General features: G+C 34.1%; 1 non-coding gene across 1 annotated transcript; it reads right to left on the reverse strand.

Moving 5' to 3' along the window:
* Positions 1-8,498: 8,498 nt before the first annotated feature.
* Positions 8,499-8,626, reverse strand: LOC115031374. Its single transcript, XR_003837015.1, has one exon. It is a non-coding gene; the product is annotated as a small nucleolar RNA SNORA44 (small nucleolar RNA).
* Between the last annotated feature and the right edge of the window lie 216 nt (positions 8,627-8,842).

Below are 8,842 nucleotides of genomic sequence, written 5' to 3' on the forward strand. Positions count from 1 at the left end.
ACCTCACAGATGCATACCCTAAACGGGAGCCTTGATCTCACAAGCAGAAACATATGAATCACTATTCTTGGTTCTCTGGAATTAAATTTTGATGTCGATTCAAGCTTGTAAACACAAAGTATTCAAAATTGTCATTAAGAATTTAGGTACATATTGAAAATCATTCCTGGCTTTATGTAGGATTAATTGCATTGATTCCAATATTGCAAAAGAGGTTTTAATTTAGAATCCAATGTACATCATGCAATGGAATTTATCAGGAGCTGATATCAAAGTTGCATTATCACCTTATCATGAATGAGAATATTTTGTGCATTTCATAATGATTATACAAAACTCCTAAGGATATCAGGTATTTCAATTTCATTTCTATTGTGTAGTTTATTTTGGGAAATTAAAAAAAAATAAAAACACCCAAAAGGGTCATGATGAAGGCCACCCTTGTCAGGTTAGGGTAAACTGAGGTGAGGGCATTGAGTTGGCAATTTATCACTCAGCAGACTATCTCTAAGGGACCAAAGCATGGATAATTCTGTTTGGCCAGCCTTTTCTGTAACCTACAAGAGTCTATAGGAACTCTTTGGGGAATGGAGAGATAAACAAAAGAAATAAAACTTGGAAAAGAATCACATTCACACACACAAAACCACACACACACAAACACACATATACACACAAATCATCAGTGAATGAAGCATGACAAACACCAAAATTTTTTAGTTTTTCTTCCACTACTTATATATCCCAGCATATACTTTTAGGTAGCATAAACATTACAACGTTATTTTTTTTAAAAGAATGATTATTTTTATAAAATTTTGTTCCCCAAATCTTATTTTTCCTTAAAAAATAATTTACATATTACATGTGAAGCAGAAATTATTCCCAAGTACCCACACACATTCAAAACTAAGCAAATTGTTATAGATTCAGAAAGCCATGTAATTTTCTCACCCATTTTTTTTATTGACTGTCTACAATTTGTGGTTAATAAAGAGCTGATCATGATCTATCTTAACAGTTAATGTTATATAAATCTTCAAAGAATAACATATTAACTTTTATTTAGAATGTCAGTCATTTCTACATTAAATCCTCAGGGTGCACATATACTGATCACAAATGTGTTTATTATATTGTGTGGAAGGTATTGGCAATAACAGGTTTAAGAAATTAATCATCATCTTGATCACATGCATAGTTGTGGAGAGAGAGTCATGTCAGGTAGTGTTGGTAGGGTTTCCATTGTTCTTTTTTTTACTGTTCTCAAAACTCCCTAGCTTAGCAGTTAAGAGTGGACCTTTCTGAACTTCAAATTAATACTTAAAATTCTGTCAGTAGAACCATGGATAGAAAGACCTTATCCTAACTTAACTAACAAGCTACAATTCCAAATTATTTCTAAAGGCTGTGATCTTTGCTGGCAATCTGCATCTCTAAATTGTTTTCAAGGGTATTGATTGAATCTTTAATCTGTTCTAGGAACATTGCTTAATAAAGATCAAGCATTATCACTATGAGTGCTAACACTACTGCCCAGTGAGGGGCTGGAAGCCTCCTCTGAGTTTTCACACAACACTTATATAATGAAGATTGTGAAGACTGAGAAGCAGAACTATGCTCTATAATGGCATGAATTCCTCAGGACACTTAGTTTTCAGAATTCTGCCTCTCTGGGGCACGCCCATGGTAGTTGTTCTCATGGGACAAAGTACATGAGTTCTAAAGCAATTTGTTGCTCCTCCCAAATGGCCTGCTACATGGACACGGATCATATAGTGTCTGATTGATGGCATATTTCTGTATGTATATGTGTGACCTGGCTTTATTACAAATCATGGTATAATTATTTCATAATGAGCAAGTAAGTGCATGAGTAAGTTATATATATATGTATATGCATGTAACAGCAAATAATGAAATTTTTTTTTTTTTTTGTTTTTCGAGACAGGGTTTCTCTGTGTAGCCCTGGCTGTCCTGGCACTCACTTTGTAGACCAGGCTGGCCTCGAACTCAGAAATCCGCCTGCCTCTGCCTCCCGAGTGCTGGGACTAAAGGCCTGCGCCACCACGCCCGGCATTGAAATATTTTTATATAACACTTCATAGTAGGATTGTTTCAAAAACTGAGCTTGGGAATATACATTCATATAGGGCTTTGACATCAATCAGTTGAAAAGGGGGCACTGGCACCAGACAGTGGTTGTGCATGCCTTTAATCCCAAACTTGGGAGGCAGAGGGAGGTGGGATTTCTGAGTTCAAGGACAGCCTGGTCTACAGAGTGAGGTCGAGGATACGTAGGGCTACACAGAGAAACCCTATCTCAAAAAAACAAAAACAAAAACAAAACTAACAAAAAAAACCCCCCAAAAAAAACAAAAAAAGAAAAAAGAAAATTGAAAAAGAGCAATTGGGACATATATGAGGATTTAGAGGGAGAAAGAAACAATGATATATTTATAGTAAAATACAGAAAATAAAGAAAATTTAAAAACCAAGTGTCCTTCAAAAAAAATAGCAGGAGCCATCAACCATATCACTGGATAGAGAAGGGTAGATACAGTGCTTATAACCATTGTAATATCTCAGAGGACACTTGCATTCAGGTTGCATGAGAGCTTGTCTCAAATAAATGGTGAGTCTTGGCACAGGTGCTTCTGTGTTCTGAATGCCAACCCTTACTCTAGGTACAAATACATGTCTGACCAGACTTTTCCTGGGGCAAGGCTGTGCTATAGCACATAGTGGTCCATTTGGAGCTGGCAAAACTCTGTGACATCACAGTGCAGACTTGCCCTTTTAAGACAATGCAGGATGGAAATGCACTACACAACTGCATTGCTCAAAAAGGTGGATCATGGAGCAAATATGCACATTGGCAGTCAAGGCACTCTAACATGAGGCTCCATGCTCACCCTAGGAAAAATAGTATTCCCAGTCTTATACAGCTGCTGGTACCACCTTTCCAGCCGGCATACAACTTATAGTGAATGAGAACAGCTGCTCCTTTGTGAGCTGATGGATTAGGCTGGGACTAGTCACAGTGAGATGTTGGAACTAAACCACAAAGGATGAAAGAGACTCAGAAATAATCCAAGTTCAAATAAACTGGTGAAGTAAAACGTCTATAATTATGCATCAATTCAAAAGAAAATAGAGGGAGTGGGTATAAAACCTCAATAACCAAATATTTTGAAATTAATAAAATAAATTCCTTAAGATAAAATTAAATAAATTAAAAAGAATAAGTCACACAGGAATGGAAAAAAGTTTAGAAAATGGAACACAAATAAGACATCAAGATTAGAAAGCAATGGTATGTAAATATAGTCATATAATTTCTGAGGAAGAGAAAAAATAGGTAAGAGTGTGTTAAATGGTGCATACAGGCTAAAGAAACAGAACATTCACAGTAATAGAAACATGAATGTAAAATATAAACATATGAATTCTCCAAAAAAGGAAAGAGAAAGAAAAATAAGAAGAGAGTTAGAGATACTAAAAGAGAAAATATTTTCCATATTAAAAATAGAAAACACTGTAAAAGAAGGCATTAGGACTCCATCTAGTTTTATTTTTACTGTCCACATGAAAGGATTATATGTTCAGTAGTAATTATAATTTTATTTATCCTTTTTAGAAGAGAGAGAAGAATAAAAGAGACTTAGAGAAAGAGAAGACTAAAATGTTAAATGCTAGATCAAAGGCCAAACAATAGAAATTAGAGGATTCTTTAAGTCACAATAAAGAGTCTTCACAAAATCTAATGTGGAACCTACAAAACAAACAAACAAACAAACAAACAAACAAAACGATTGATGCTTTCATGACTCAGAAAAATTTAGGGTTATTTTTTTGTCCAGGCAGTCATGAAATGACATAGTTTTTCTTATACCTCTGATGGGGTTGAACACTAGATAGGTATAAGTCTCACAATTAAGACTAAATTTTTTTTTAGGATTCAGAAAATGATTTTAGATCTAAGGAGATATTCCTTGGTTATAAATACAAGTATTGATAGAAAAGGATTTAAGAACTCTAAACTCATCAAGATAGTGCCTTTTCCCAGATTGCCTAATAAAAAGGGAGTAAAAATTTTAAATGTAAATTTTACTTGGTACATTTTCATATTTGTTATTTTTGTATATTAATAATAGAGATGAACCTTTTAGTGAAGTAAAAAGGTGAATTGTTGAGGGTGGATTTTTTTTTATGCTTGTGTATGCAGATGTTGATTTATGTATCTTGACATTTGGTTGCAGTCAGGACTACACTGTGGTCATCCATCTTTGGTCTCTATGATATATAACAAACTGTTTTCCATCCCCTCTTATTGATTAAGAATAAATCTGATCATTCAATTACCTGAGCATCATGAGGGAACTTCTGATACTAGTCAGAATGTCCAAGAAGGAGTGGGAAGAGAATAGATAAGGACCACAGGGGAAAGGGAAACCACATGGAGATAACAGGAGGGTTTCACCATGAGGTTGCTATGAGTGAGCAGCCATGAGGAAACACATGGACCAGGTGGCCTGTACAAGATGGCAAGTGACAAGGCATTTTTCTAGGTTTTACCTGTGTAGTCATGTTTGAATAGCTCAACACCTGCTTAACTTTGTCTTGCAGTGTGTTAATAAAAATGACTGGTCTCGAGGCAGGCGTGGTGACACACACCTTTAATCCCAACACTCGGGAGGCAGAGGCAGGCAGATTTCTGAGTTCTAGGCCAGCCTGGTCTACAAAGTGAGTTCCAGGACAGCCAGGGTTATACAGAGAAACCCTGTCTCGAAAAAAACAAAAAAGAAAGACAAAACCAAAACAAAACAAAAGAAAAACAAAACAAAAAAAACCAACCAACCAAACAAACAAACAAAAGCCTGGTCTCTGTGTCTCATTTTCAGAAATTAAAATGGGCTAGAGTTGTTAGAAAATGCCTGATATTTATATGGTGGCAAAAGCAACAGTAGAATCCTTCCTCAAATACTGTTACACACATCCATGAAACAACATGCATGTTTTAATGCACACACATACAGGCTCTTACATTTGAATACTTGGTCACTAGAGAGAGTTGGTGCTTGAGAGAGACTTGAAGGTTGGCCTTGTGGCAGTAGATGTGATATTGTTGGAGGAAGTGCACTGGGAGTGAGGTTTGAGGTTTATAATGCTAAAGGCATTTACAGTGTCTCTTCCTGTTTCATGTTGATTAGGATTTGGAACTCTCAATTCCTTCCCAGCACTGACAGTGCCCATGCCAACCACCATGCTGATTATGACTAAACCTCTAAAACTGTAAGCTTTCCTTTATAAGAGTTGCAGTCTTCATGATGTGTTTTATCAGCAACAGAATATTTTGTAAGACATGTACCATAATTGTTTCTCCTTGGAATTAAAAATATATTTCTCCCCTTAAAAATACATTAGAATCAACAAATTTGTAAAATCGCCAATTCACTGATTGAGGTTTTTCAACTTGTTCTTAATTATCTCTTAGTGTTCACTGGCTTTCTTAGTCACTGTTGTATTGTTGTGAGCATGCCACCAAACCAGCTTGCCCTTCTTAACTTTTTTTTTTTTCTGAATGTCGACAGTTCTGGAACATTTATCTCACACACCACTGAATTCTAATCCCATGGATTAAAACAAAGCAATGCCAAACACTCACAAATACTGCCAAATAGTCTGTCAACCTGGTCTGATAAAAAACAAAATAGTGAATTGGCACATTGTGCACACTGAAATGCTTTGCTATCCTCTTCAGTTCATCATTTCATCATCAGCTGAGCACCTATATTTTTCTACTTCAGAAGAAAACATATTCTGGAAGATTCATCTACTGACTGTATCCCCTTTCGTTCCTGAAGCTGAGGAACCCTTAGGGGTAAAATGTTGGGCTTTCAGGAAGTTATGTAGGAAGAAAGGTGGATGTGGTGAATTTATCACAGATAGAACTGACAGTCAGTGTGATTTATGAACATATTGGTTCCATTATGACTTTTGTATTTGGAATATGTCCCATGTGTTAAAACATTATTTGTTTTAGTTTAAGGTTATACTTAAACTCATTTGAGCTACTTATATTGCCTAATTTTATTTTACCTGCATAAACAGTATGAAAATTAACCTGCTATTAATGCCATTTTTTAAATATTTGCATAATTTTCTTTACATAGTAAAAGGGCAATATCCATTTGTAAACATTGTTTCACTATTTTACAAGAATTAAGGGATGACTCATAATCAATAAAATAGAAACCTAAAGTCAATTTGATATCTGCAAGACAAACACATTATATATCATATATTGAGGAATATATTTCTCTCCTTTAGAGTCATTCAACTATGGTTAATATATGAGATAATATATTAATTATAATCCAGTAATATCTCCAACATAGGGACTTATTTTTTGAAGTTTGATTTTGTGCGTGTGTGTGTGTGTGTGTGTGTGTGTGTGTGTGTGTGTATGTGTGTGTCTGTAAGAGATTTTGGAAGTATTATTGTGGCAAACATGTAGAAATCAGGGACAAAGCCACACTATGTATACAATTTTACCTCTTTCATCCTAGAATCTGAGTGATTTATAAAAGGAAATTGGTACTAATGCTTTGCAACACAAAGACTTTTGACATCTTATATGATTTTTTAATTTATTTGAATGCATATAGTATGCTGACTTTTATTAAAAGTTTTTTAAGATTGCTTTTTTTGTTAATGTAGCTTCCTAACAGGAACCTATAATCTAGTTTCTACACTTTATTTCTTAATCATATTTTACATGATATGAAACTATTGCCATGTACATATGAATATATGTTTTCAATTAGACATTGGGCAATTATAAGGTATAAATAGAAAAAAAAATAATGCTGTCACCACATATATAAAATTGTTTTCTATTACAATATTAAATATTTTTTATTTCATTACTTAAACATTGATATCATACTTTTCTAACCTTAATTTTTCACTAATTTCATTTTATCATTTTATGTGTATGGGTGTTTGGCCTTCATGTATATTTATGTAGTATCCACCAAGACAGTATGATATTCCTCAGAAATGAAGTTACAAGAGATTATGCACCAGCAAGTAGGTGTGGGGACTCAAACTCATATGCCCTGACTGATGAATTTAGTCCTTCATTATTCTTCATTATTATTAGTCTTCAGGGAAATTTAATACCATCTACCTAGCAGCCAAAACTGTAAGTACAATGGCAGTGCGGATGCTGATGTGTGAGGTTAAGTATTTTAACTAATATAGATTAATGATCATGGCATTTTATGTCAAGTAAGAAAAGTTATTTGGGTAGAATAAACAGTTTGTTGAAATGGAAATCAATGAAGTCACTTGCTTCGTTTTGTTGATTTGAAAAATAGTGTCAGTTAAGGTTCTGAGCCCCAATCCCACCCACAAGTCTTGGTGCACACAGTAAGTCAGTCCATTCCCAACAGGAATCATATACTGAATAGATGATTAATGAAGACATTTATGAACCAAAGAATAGCATCATAGAAGACAGGATCAAGACCAGGAATGTGTCTCACTTTCAGCAATATCTGTTTTCTTTAGGGACAAATAGATGTTTCATGATAAATGTAAATTAAGGATTGTTTATTGCTTTATATGTATTGTTTAGGAAAAATGGGAAGTGCCAACTACACACAGTTTGGGCTGATAAAATTGAGCGGTTTTATAGCTCAAAGTCATGTGAGTAGCAATGGCTCAGGATGGACTGCATTATTTACATGTTCTGTAAGGAATGTGATCTTTTCTAACAGTGTCTTCAGTGGATAAATGGTCCATTGTGTCTAATGTTACTGGGTATTTCTTCCTAAGAGATTGTCCTAAAACAAACAGGACTGATTCCATCCCTGGGATGTGGAGGTTGCTTGATACAGCTTGTCATTGTCTAAACATCTACTTTTATTCAGCAATTGAGAGAGGCTTATATGGAAGTGAGGAAATCTGCTCCCAGCAGTATGGTGGGGAAATGTACTTATGAATATGTCTTGCTATGTGACTCAAAGCAATCAAAAATCCAAGAAATATTTAAATACAGGTTTTGGTAATATTGATCAAATACAGGCATTGAGATGGTTTTTTACTTCATGATAAGAGATAAAGAACTATTTCCCGGACTCAGTGATTTAATGTAGAAAAAGTATTTTGAAGTATGCTAGAAAACGGGATTAATATCAAACAATTTTCAACATTGTTTTAAGAATAATATAATTAAAAACAGATATGAGATATATCAAACTTACATTATATGGGCTAAAAGTGTTATGCTTATGAAATATGAATGAAATTTTCATATTTCATAAATTATTACTTTATATAAAATGATACATAATTTGTATATTATAAAATATAACAAACTATTATAATATAACAAATATAACCATATGATGAGATCAATGAAAAAAGATTGCATGAATTTAAAGGAGATTGTCCATGGGCATACACTCAGATTTATTTATTTATTTTTTATATACAGAAAAGCTGGTTGGCAGCTGCAGGCATTGTGCTGACCTGGGCTGTCAAAGTCTCTCCATTACTCTGGCATGCATTTGGGGACTCCACAGCTACAAGCAGCCACAGCCTTGGAAACATGCTTACAAACTCAGATTTTTATGGTGGAAGGGAAGTTTCAAAATAATGAAATTATATTAATTTCAAAACTAAACTATAAGTAAGTAAATAAATAAATAAGAATGTCTATATCATGTTCTTATGAAGGAAAATGCATTTATTTTTGTCCCAATTGATTTATATATTGTGATACATTTTTTCTTTTTAGAATTAATTTTTTTATTAGGTATTTTCCTCATTT

Source organism: Mus caroli, chromosome 6 (assembly GCF_900094665.2).
Source record: "Mus caroli chromosome 6, CAROLI_EIJ_v1.1, whole genome shotgun sequence".
Lineage (NCBI taxonomy): Eukaryota > Metazoa > Chordata > Mammalia > Rodentia > Muridae > Mus > Mus caroli.